This window comes from Symphalangus syndactylus, chromosome 1 (assembly GCF_028878055.3).
Source record: "Symphalangus syndactylus isolate Jambi chromosome 1, NHGRI_mSymSyn1-v2.1_pri, whole genome shotgun sequence".
NCBI lineage: Eukaryota > Metazoa > Chordata > Mammalia > Primates > Hylobatidae > Symphalangus > Symphalangus syndactylus.
Window position 1 is genome coordinate 114,574,021 of NC_072423.2, and position 12,003 is coordinate 114,586,023.

The 12,003-nt window shown below is 44.9% G+C and overlaps 2 long non-coding RNA genes across 2 annotated transcripts in view; one reads left to right on the top strand and one right to left on the bottom strand.

Annotated features, from left to right (window-relative positions):
• LOC129483080 (uncharacterized) overlaps positions 1 to 12,003 on the bottom strand; it is a 118,097-nt gene that overhangs the window by 44,641 nt on the left and 61,453 nt on the right. The gene's annotated exons all lie outside the window — the stretch shown is intronic.
• Positions 1 to 12,003, top strand: part of LOC129483088 (uncharacterized) — a 44,457-nt gene that overhangs the window by 16,550 nt on the left and 15,904 nt on the right. The gene's annotated exons all lie outside the window — the stretch shown is intronic.

Below are 12,003 nucleotides of genomic sequence, written 5' to 3' on the forward strand. Positions count from 1 at the left end.
CCCCCTTCTTCTCCCTTAGCCTGTGTTCTTAAAACTTAAAACAACTTTGACTAACACCTGACCTGTCCAAGTTGTCACCAGAGTGGGGTAATTTTAAGGGGCTTATAAGCCTGGCCATCAATACCCACAACAGTTATGGAAGCAAGGGAAACGAAGATAATGTGGAGTGGGTAGCCCCTGTATCGATTAAGAAGGGGGATGGACTTGGACAACATTGTTTTATGCACTCTTTTTAAAACCTAAACATCTTATTTTCTTCTGTAATACTGCTTGCCCAATACAAACTTGACAATAGTTCCAAGTGGTGAGAGAATGACACTTTCGATTTATCTGTCTTACAAGATCTAGATAATTTTTGTCATAAAATGAGCAAATGGTCTGAGGTGCCTGACGTCCAGGCATTCTTTACACATCAGTCCCTCCCTAGTCTCTGCTCCCAATGTGACTCATCCCAAATCTTTCCTCTTTCTCTCCTGTCTGTTCCTTCAGTCTCCACCCCAAGTTCTGAGTCCTTTGAATCCTCCTTTTCTACAGACCCATCTGACTTCTCCCCTCCTCCCCTGGCTGCTCCTCGCCAGGCCTAGCCAGGTCCCAATTCTTCCCCAGCCTCTGCTCCCCAACCCTATAATCCTTCTATCACCTCCTCTCCTCACACCTGGTCTGGCTTACAGTTTTGTTCCACGACTAGCCCTCCCTCACCAGCCCAACAATTTCCTCTTAGAGAGGTGGCTATAGCTAAAGGCATATTCAAGGTTAATGCTCCTTTTTCTTTAGCTGACCTTTCCCAAATTAGTTAGCGTTTAGGCTCTTTTTCATCAAATATGAAAATCCAGCTGAGTCCATGGCCTGTTTGGCAACAACCCTTAGACACTTTACCTCCCTAGACCCAGAGGGGCCAGAAGGCCGTCTTATTCTCAATATGCATTTTATTACCCAATCTGCTCCTGACATTAGAAAAACCTCCAAAAATTAGATTCCAGCCCTCAAACCCCACAACAGGATTTAATTACCCTCACCTTCAAGGTGTACAATAATAGAAAACAGGCAGCCAAGTGGCAATATATTTCTGAGTTGCAATTACTTGCCTCCACTGTAAGAGAAACCCCAGCCACATCTCCAGCACACAAGAACTTCAAAACACCTAAACCACAGGGGCCAGGCATTTCTCCAGGACTTCCTCCCCCAGGATCTTCCTTCAAGTGCTGGAAATCTGGCCAATGGGCCAAGGAATGCCCACAGCCCAGGATTCCTCCTAAGCCATGTCCCATCTGTGCGAGACCCCACTGGAAATCAGACTGTTCAACTTGCCCAGCAGCCACTCCCAGAGGCCCTGGAACTCTGGCCCAAGGCTCTCTGACTGACTCCTTCCCAGATCTTCTCAGCTTAGCAGCTGAAGACTGACACTGCCTGATCACCTCGGAAGCCTCCTGGACCATCACAGATGCTTTGGGTTACTCTTGCAGCGGAGGGTAAGTCCGTCCCCTTCTTAATCAATATGGAGGCTACCCACTCCACATTACCTTCTTTTCAAGGGCCTGTTTCCCTTGCCTCCATAACTGTTGTGGGTATTGTCGGCCAGGCTTCTAAACCCCTTAAAACTCCCCCATTCTGGTGCCAACTTGAACAACATTCTTTTATGCACTTTTTTAGTTATCCCCACCTGTCCAGCTCCCTTATTAGGCTGAGACATTTTAACCAAATTATCTGCTTCCGTGACTATTCCTGGGCTGCAGCCACATCTCATTGCTGCACTTTTACCCAACTCAAGGCCTCTTTCACATCCTCCCCTTGTATCTCCCCATCTTAATCCACAAGTATAAGATACCTCCACTCCTACCTTGCCAACCGATCATGCACCCATTATCATCCCATTAAAATGTAATCATCCTTACCCCGCTCAATGCCAATATCCCATCCCACAGCAGGCTTTAAAAGGGTTAAAGCCTGTTATCACCTGCCTGTTACAACATGGCCTCTTAAACCCTACAAATTCGCCTTACAACTCCCCTATCCTACCCATCCAGAAACCGGACAAGTCTTACAGGTTTGTTCAGGATCTTCGCCTTGTTGATCAAATCGTCCTTCCCATCCATCCTATAGTGCCAAACCCGTACACCCTCCTATCTTCAATACCCCCTTCCAAAACTCTATTCTGTTATCAACCTCAAAGACGCCTTCTTTACTATCCCCTTGCATCCCTCCTCCCAGCCTCTTTTCGCCTTTACTTGGACTGACTCTGACACCCACCAGTCCCAACAACTCACCTGGATTGTTCTACCCCAAGGCTTCAGGGACTGCTCACACTACTTTGGCCAGGCCCTTTCTCATGATCTGCTTTCTTTTCACCCATGTGCCTCCCACCTCATTCAATATTTTGATGATCTTCTTCTTTGCAGCCCCTCTTACCAGTCTTCCCAGCAGGACACTATCCTGCTTCTTCAACATCTCTACTCAAAGGGGTACCGATTATCCCCCTCCAAGGCACAAATTTCTTCCCCTAGCATTATCTATCTTGGTATAAAACTCCATCAACATACACACACCCTTCCTGCAGACTGTGTTCAGTTAATCTCCCAGACCCCAACCCCCACCACCAAACAACAACTCCTTTCCTTCTTAGGCATTGTTGGATATTTCCAACTCTGGATACCAGGCTTTGCTATCCTAACCAAACCACTTTACAAGCTCACAAAGAGTAATTTAACTAATCCCATAGACCATAAGTCTTTTCCCCATTCTTCCTTTCACTCTCTCAAAAAGGCCCTGGAGAGAGCTCCCATACTAGCACTCCCCGACTCGTCCCATCATTTTTCCTTACACACAGCTGAAATACAAGGCTGTGCTGCTAGAGTCCTCACACAGGAACCAGGCCCACGACCTGTTGCCTTTATCTTCCAGTTCTCCAGCAGGCTAGACAGGAAATTCGCCAGGCTGCTAATCTTCTCTTGCCTCCTCCAAACTCCCAGCCATATGAAGATACCTTAGCTGGGCAATCAGTCCTTGTTGAGTCTGACCCCTCAGATGCTACAGCTTTGATGGACCGGACCCTACCTGGTCATTTATAGCACCCCAACTGCCATCCATCTGCAAGACCCTCCCCATTGGATTCACTGTTCCAGAATAAAGCTGTGCCCATCAGACAGCCAGCCTGATCTCTCCTCTTCCTTCTGGAAGTCGCAAGTACTCCCCCCTACTTCCCTTAAACTCACTCGCATTTCTGAAGAACAATAATAACCCTTATGAGCCTAATATATCCCTTCATTCTATTAGGTCTATTTATCCTTACCCTACTTTTTGCAACAGAGCTGTATGCAGTCACCCCCACTACTTGGACTGTGCCCCCAAAATTTGTCATCTCCACTATCTTCTGTCTAGTCATACTCCTATTCACCATTCTCAACGACTCATAAATGCCCTGCCCCTGTTTATGCTGCTGGTTTACACTTTTCCTCCAAACCATTGTAGTGGATATCTCCTGGTACTATCCCAAATCTGCCACTCTTGACTTCCTCTTGGAGTGGACAGATGATCTTTGCTGACAGGGCACCCTCCAATACTTTCATCCTGATGAAGTCGTATTCTTTACTTTCATACTCATTCTTATTCTCGTTCCCATTCTTATGCCACCCTCTACCTCTCCCCAGCTATCTCCACCACACTATCAATCTCACTCACTCTCTCCTAGCCATTTCTAATCCTTCCTTAACAAACAATTGCTGGCTTTGCATTTCTCTTTCTTCCAAAACTGCCGAGGCCTCGACTTACTCACTGCTGAGAAAGGAGAACTCTGTTTATTGTTAAATGAAGAGTGTTGTTTTTACCTAAATCAATCTGGCCTGGTATATGACAACATAAAAGAAACTCAAGGATGGAGACCAAAAACTCACCAACCAAGCAAATAATTATGCTGAACCCTGTTGGGCACTCTCTAATTGGATGTCCTGGGTCCTCCCAGTTCTTAGTCCTTTAATGCCTGTTTTTCTCCTTCTCTTATTCAGACCTTGTGTCTTCCATTTAGTTTCTCAATTCATACAAAACCGCATCCAGGCCATTACCAATCATTCTATATGACAAATGCTCCTTCTAACAACCCCACAATATCACCCCTTACCACAAAATCTTTCTTCAGTTTAATCTCTCCCACTCTAGGTTCCCACACCACCCCTAATCCTGCTTGAAGCAGCCCTGAGAAACATCACCCATTATCTCTCCATACCACCCCCAAAAATTTTCGCTGCCCCAACATTTCATCACGATTTTGTTTTGTTTTTCTTATTACTATAAGAACACAGGAATGTCAGGCCTCTGAGCCCAAGCTAAGCCATCATATCCCCTGTGACCCATGTGTATACATCCAGATGGCCTGAAGCAACTGAAGAACCACAAAGAAGTGAAAATACCCAGTTCCTGCCTTAACTGATGACATTCCACCATTGTAATTTGTTCCTGCCCCACCCTAATTGATCATTTGACCTTCTGACATTCCTTCTCCTGGACAATGAATCTCAGGAGCTCCCCACCGAGCACCTTGTGACCCCTACCCGTACCCGCAAGAGGACAACCCCCTTTAACTGTAATTTTCCACTACCTATCCAAATCCTATAAAACTGCCCCACCCCTATCTCCCTTTGCTGACTCCTTTTTCAGACTCAGTTTGCCTGCACCTACATGATTAAAAAGCTTTATTGCTCACACAAAGCCTGTTTGGTGGTCTCTTCACATGGATGCATGTAACACAACCACCTTCAGGGCTCAAGAAATCCTCCTTCTCTGCCTCCTTAGTAGCTGGGACTACAGGTGCACACCACCACCCCCAGTTAATTTTTGTATTTTTTGTAGAGATGGGGTTTTGCCATGTTGCTCAGGCTGGTCTTGAACTCTTGAGCTCAAGCAATCCACTTGCCTCTAGCATCTAAAGTGTGGAGGGAGAACTACTTCATTCCGAGAATGTGGAAGAAGTGGGGGCTTTGTGTCCATGTTAGTTCAGGCACAAGTTGCAAGAAGCAGAGGATGGCTCAGGTTTGCCTAGCAATAAAGGACAGTACTGGAAGATTGGTGGCATTGGTCACAGGAAAGAAGGAACTACTGGACATGTGGACTTGGAAAACACATGACCCAGGGCAGTTCTGTGATGGGACATCTTCCTTGGATGGTCATGGGTCTCCTCTCCAGGGCACTGCCTCTGTGGGGCTGCATCATGCTCACCATTTCTGAAAGCCAGAATCCGATCGACTCATCTTGGGTAGTACACACCTAGAATTCATAGTAGGAAGGGGGTCTCTTTCATTTGTGTCCACCGGAATGGTCCTTGACAGAAAGCTCTTTTTCCTCCACTTCCCTTATCTCTTCTCTCTACTCTTCTTTTCTCTTTTCTTTCTTTATCTCTCTCTCAATTTTATTATGAAAATATTCAAATAATACATGGGCAGAAAATAGTATTAATATGTTAAATCTCCATATTCCCATCACTCAGTTTTAACAATTACAAACATATGGCCAACACTGTTTCATCTATGCTCCTCTCCCTTCCCTCTCCGTCTCACCCCACTGGATTATTTTAAAAAGTATCTAAACATCGTATAACTTAATCCACTAGTATTTTAGAGTGTATCCTTAAGAGATAAGGACTCTTTAGAAATAGCTACAAAAGCATTATTGTACCCCAAATTAAAGCATAATTAACATAATATTATATCTAGTCGGTGTTCGAATTTCTCCCGTTGTCTCATAGATGTGCTTTCTCATTGGTTTGTTCTAACCTGGACATAAACAAGGCCAGTGCACTGCATTGCACTGTTAATGTGCAACAATTCCTTTCCCCTTGTCCCACCTTGGCCCCACCTTTTCCTGTAGAACTTTCTATATTCTGGATTTGGCTGGCTGCCCACCCTTGCTTTCTCACTATCTCACTGTCTCTGCCATAGTCCAGGCCTGGTCAGGCAGGGAGCTCGTGACTCCTCCTGCCCCTTCTCTGAGTCACTTCCCTTTGTCCTGTGGACAGAAGGCTTTTTCCGAAAAAGCAAATCTGACCATGCTGATACCAGTGGATTAGGGGAGATCCTTAAACACTGGTGAGACCTTGACTCCAGCTGGTGTCCAGGCTGTTGACACTGTCACAAGAAGGAATTCAAGGGCGAGTCAGAGAAAAGTGAAAGTAGAGAGATTTATTGCAGAGCAAAATGCACACACTCAAGAAATGGGAGTGTGGTCGGGTGGGGTGGCTTATTCCTGTAATCCCAGCACTTTGGAAGGTGGAGGCAGGCTGATCACCTGAGTCCAGGAGTTCAAGACCAGCCTGGGGAACACGGCAAGACCCCGTCTCTACAAAAAAAAAATACAAAATATTAGCCAGGTGTGGTGGTGCACGCCTGTCCTCCCAGCTACCTGGGGGGCTGAAGTTGGAGGATTGTTTGAGCCCAAGAGGTGGAGGTTGCAGCGAGCCAACAAAGGGAGACCCTGTCTCAAAATAAAATAAAATATGGTGAAACCCTGTCTTTACTGAAAATACAAAAAATTAGACAGGTGTGGTGGTGGGTGCCTGTAGTCCCTGCTACTCGGGAGGCTGAGGCAGGAGAATGGCCTGAACCCTGGAGGCAGAGCTTGCAGTGAGCCGAGATTGCGCCACTGCACTCCAGCCTGGGTGACAGAGCCAGACTCCATGTAAAAAATAAATAAATAAATAAATAATAAAGGGCGGTGCAGGCATACTCAAGAGAGAGAGTTGCGCCCAGTAGGGTTTGGGGCTTCTACATTATGGGTTTCTTTAACCAAGGGGTGGAATACTCATGAAGTTTCCTAAAAAGGTAACGATTTCTCAGAGCTGTGGTGCCACCCATTTTTACACCAAACATGAGTGTTCCAGGAAATGGAATGGCCCTGGTGCGTGTGTGATTTGGTATGTTATCGAGCATATAATGAGTTTCTAGGCAAAACCTAGGACAAACCCAGCACCATACTGGATCCAGTCACTTTTAACCAGCCTTGGCTCACACCCTGGTTCTCAGATTCTTATTGACCCCTAGATTATGCAACTATTTCAACAGTTTCCTTTTTACTAGTCAAACTGCTGCCTGGAATCTTCCATTCTCCTATGACCACCCTTATTATTCCTGTCTCAATGCTACTATCTTGTTTAACACTGTTAGGCGGTGCCTGTGCCCTGTAGAATAAAAACTACACTTGACAGCTTGACATAGACATTGCAAACAGTAAGCATTCAATAAATGCTGAATTAACACGTGAATGGGGACTGTGGAGTGATAAATAGCTAATGTACTCAGGTACTGTGCTGGGGAGACTCCTTGTTCCCCTTCACCATATGCTTTGCTTCTGCTCCAGTGGAAGGCAGAGCAGAGGGGAGGGCTAGAAGGAGTACCTCCCCATCTTCTTGTCACTCCATGCTGCCCACTGCTCCTGATCTCCTGCAGGAGGAATGCATGCACATAGCCAGACACACACACCCACACTCACACTAGTCTCTGTCTGTCTGTCTATCTATCTATCTGTCTATCTGTCTATCTATCTATCTATCTAGCTAGCTAGCTATCTACCATATCCATCTATCCACCTATCTGTCATCTATCTACCTATCTGTCATCTATCTCAAGTCGGCTGTGCTACTTTAGGCACCTGGACTATACCTTGTTTATTTCACCTCTGCACATTTGCATAAGAGTTCCTACTCCTATGCTCCACTCAGTAGCGTCTAACTAATCCTTATTCAACTGCAGCAATGCTCTCTAGGATTTTTCCTCCAGATCCCCATCCTTGGATTGGATAACTCATCCTCATCTGGCTCTCAGAGCCTTATCCCGACACTGTTCACAGTAACATAGGTGTTAAAAAGAAATTATTTTCTTTTTAACCTCAGTAAGGTTTTCCTTTTAATGAAAAGCAGCCCCTACATCATTTCTTTTCTAGCAAAGAGCAACCTGTAAAATCGGGCTGCAGACATAGATAAGCAATCTGGAAGCTTGCAAGGGTGAGTGCCAGCAGCTGTGCCAATAGGAAAAGACTATCTGGGGGCCAGGCATGTTCAACATGGATTCTTCATCTTCCCTTTTCTTTGTCAACCACATGTACAGTAAGGAACAGACAATACGGCACCAGCCAGGTATAGACCCTATCTGCATAATAAAAGATTAGGATGGGATGGTCAGCTTCTTTGTATGCTTTGTAAACATCACACCTGGTCTGACCAATCTCTCGGGTCCTAAGTAAATCAGACACCACTTCCTCAAGCTCGTCTATAAAATGCCTTGCATTTCACCACAAAACAGGAAGACCCACTCAGGTGCCCCTTTCTCTGTGCAGGCAAGAGAGCTATTCTTTTTTCTCTTTCTTTTGCCTATTAAACCTCTGCTCTTAAACTCACTTCTTGTGTGTCTGCGTCCTTGATTCCCTTGGCGTGAGACCACAAACCTCAGGTGTTCACCCCAGACAATGATGCCACTTCAACAGTATTTTTCGAACTTTGCCTTTTTGCTTGCTTTTCTCTCTAAATAGTGAATTTCATAAGGGCAGGGACTCTCTTTCATGGCATGAGTTGGCATCTGGCACGTAGCTGGCCCTCCTTCAATGTTTGCTGAATCAATGAATGAACGCTGAATGTTGAGCTGCAGATGATTAGTGCACAACTGAACTAGAGGGAAAGTAAGGGGGTTTTTACTTCCCCTCTCCCCAGGTTTCTGTTTCTGCTTGAAGGAGGACAGAAGCTCTGCCCAGTTTCCTCTCCTTCTCAGAGGAGGGCTGGAGGAAACACTTTCCATCCCTCTCTTATCCCTGGCCATCCCTGGCCTCCACAGAAGGAGAGTGGAGGTGGGGTTTATTGGTTGCTCCCCTTTGCATAGGCACAACTGAGGATGAGGGCCCCAGAAGCAGACTGAGGTGGGTGGTAGGAAATCCTACTTCTTTCCTGTGCCCAAGCCACATCTGCCCATGGGGCTTTGCCAGAACTTCTCACTAGGTTTTGCTTACCTAGCTCTTAATACATTAATTCTTACTTGCTCTTCCTTGAGTGTAAGCTTCTGTCAGAGTCTAGAAGGAAGGAGTGGGGAATTGGCCTGCTGCCCTCACTCTCTCAGTTTGCTTTGAGCTAAGGAGTCTACATCTGACCAGAATTATTGATAGCAGGTTAATCCACCCTAAAATGCTTTCAAAAGGAGCTACAGAAGACCAAGCAAATTGAACACAGTGCCATAAAGTTGTGAGGCCCTTTCCATCCATTACTTACAAAATCACGCTGTTGATTTCATACCCACGAGCCCCTGGTTGACTCTGGTCGGCCAGTGCTTCTCTCTCACTGCAGAGAGTGAGCTGGATTGCCTGCTATGTCTAACAGCACTGTTTGGGGGAGCACATCCTAATCTGAAGAAGAAATAGCCGTTATTAGCAAATTATTAAAGTAGCTAACTGTTACCAGAGCTTTTATGTGCCAGGCATTGTGTTAAGCCCTCAACATGCAATTTCTCATTTACCCTCTGAACAAACCTGTAAGGCAGGTATTATTATTAGCCCCAATTGCAGATTAGAAAGCTGAGGCTTAGAAACAGTAAGCAACTTGCATAGTAATTCAAATCTAGGAAACACTGATGCCAAAGTTCAAATTATATTAATATTTATTGAGTATTTATAATATGCCAGACTCACACTGTCTCCTACAGTAGCCATTGGCCACATTTAAATTAAATCATGGAAAACATTCAGTTCCTCAGTCACACTGGCCACATTTCACCCCGGCCTGGTGGCTACCATTTTGGATGATGCAGATACAAAGCATTCCCGTCATTACAAAAAAATTCTATTGGATCTCCCTGGTCTAGATAATTTATACCCCAACACAACCCTGTCAGTTTGCTACTAGTAATGAAGCAGCATCATTTGTATGGGGTAATACACAAGGTTTGTTGCCTCATGCCAAGGAGATCAAGGATGCTAACACATAAGGAGTGAGTTTAAGAGCGGAAGTGTAATAGGCAAAAGAGAAAAGCTCTCTCGTGCAGGAGGGGGTTCCGAGTGGATCTCCCATTTCCATGATAAAATGCACGGGGTTTTATAGACTAGCTTGAGGAGGCAGTGTCTGATTTACACAGGGCCCAAAAGATTGGTTGGACCAGGTATGCCATTTACGTAGCACGGGAAGAAGCTGGCCATCTCGCCCTAATCTTTTATTATGCAGAAGGGTTCTCTACCTGGCCCGTGCCATGTTGCCTGTTCCTTTACCGTACACGTGGTTGACAAAGAAAAGGGAAGATGGAGAATCCATGTTGAACACGCTTGACGCCCAGATAGCCTTTTCCTATTGGCACAGCTGCCAGCATTCACTTATGCAAGCTTCCAGCTTGCTTATCTATGTCTGCAGCTCGATTTTACAGGCTTTTCTTTGTTAGCAAACAAATGATTTTGGGGCTGCTTTTTGTTAAAAGGCAAATCTTACCGAGGACTCTCTGACCCTCACTAACCGCCTAAATAATTTCTGTTTAGCTCCTGTATCAGTAACACCCCAAATTACTACTGGAAATCCTTTTAGATCCTGAGAGCCAGAGACGTTAAGTCACTTGGCTAAACTTCCACAGCCTCAAGGCTGGAACTCAAGTCAGTCTGACTTTCAAGTCCCTGCCCTCTTCTCTGCCGGGCTCTGCTTTTTGGCACAGGGAGATTGAGTTAGCCAATCAACAGAGTCCTTATTTGACTATATGTCAGGAAACCATTAGGATTCTCCTAAAAAGGATTTTTGAATAGTCTTTGATAATGGCAATAAACCTAAGTAGAGGAATTTTAAAGTGAACATAGACAATATTGAAATTCTCCCATTAGTTTTTTATTTTTAATCTTAATTACATTTTATTATATTCAGCGGTATGTGGTTCCAAAAGGAGGAATTGTCTTGACTCAAAACCAAAAAGATTAAGTTATCAGATATCTGCTCTTCAGTAAATAGTAGCAGGTGTTTGTATGTGTGTACATGTGTTTAAACCATATGCCAGGATGTATAAGAGTTGACATTTTAAATCTAAATTTTAATTCTCTGCAGAATTATCATTGCCTGATCAGGGCTGGCATGAGTTCCCAGTTCTTCAGGAATAATGCTGTCATGGAAAGAGTTAAGAAGGATGGCTCACTGCAGGGATAAGGAAACGGGGGGAGAAGAATCCTTTAGCCACATAAGCAAAATCTATATTTATTTGAGAAACATCTCAGACAGGCCATTTTCTACACAAGAGACTTATTCTCTATTGAATTTGAAGTTGCCAAGCTCAGCATAGGCGCCAGACATCCCATTTCTGTTTACTTTTCACTTGGAAAGGAAGGGTGAAAACATAACCCAAAACCAAAAATGAAAGTGAAATACTTGGAGCCTCAAATACAGATCTCTGGTATTGCCAATGAAGTCTAGATTCACATGCTTTTAAAAAACCAGCTTGGGGAACGTTCTGTTATGAAAATTGAGACTCTTCCTGGTGCACATGCCACCCCAGGCCAGGCAAAGTCTTGCTCAGACAACAGCCCTTGCTGTCAGTCCAACAGGCTTTAGGCAGTACTTCTCAGACTTGGCTACACTTAGAATCACCTGGGGTGCTTCTACAGTGGGGAACCACAGGGCAGCAATGCAGACAGATCGAATCAGAACTATTTGAGTTTGGATTTAATGTCACTATTTGTAAAACTCCCCGAGTGACTCCAGTATGTTGGCTTTTGTGACTTTATTAGCACACAGGTGCTGATGGTGAAGGGAGTCAAAAGTGCTCCTACTTTCCCTACTCAAAGGCTCATCGCTGGTGTGCCACTGGGAAGCACCATGAAAACATGCCGCTGTTGGAGCCCACTCCAGACCCACGACATCAGTGTCTGGGGCTTGGGGCAGGCAATGCTCTTCATTTATAAAGCAAAGGGGTTGGGCTGACTGGTCCTCAACAACCTTTTTGTTTTCAAACCATAGGATTCCATAAGAGGTTTGATATAAACGAGGTGATAATGTAACCGAGTACTCCCTTTTTTCCAAGT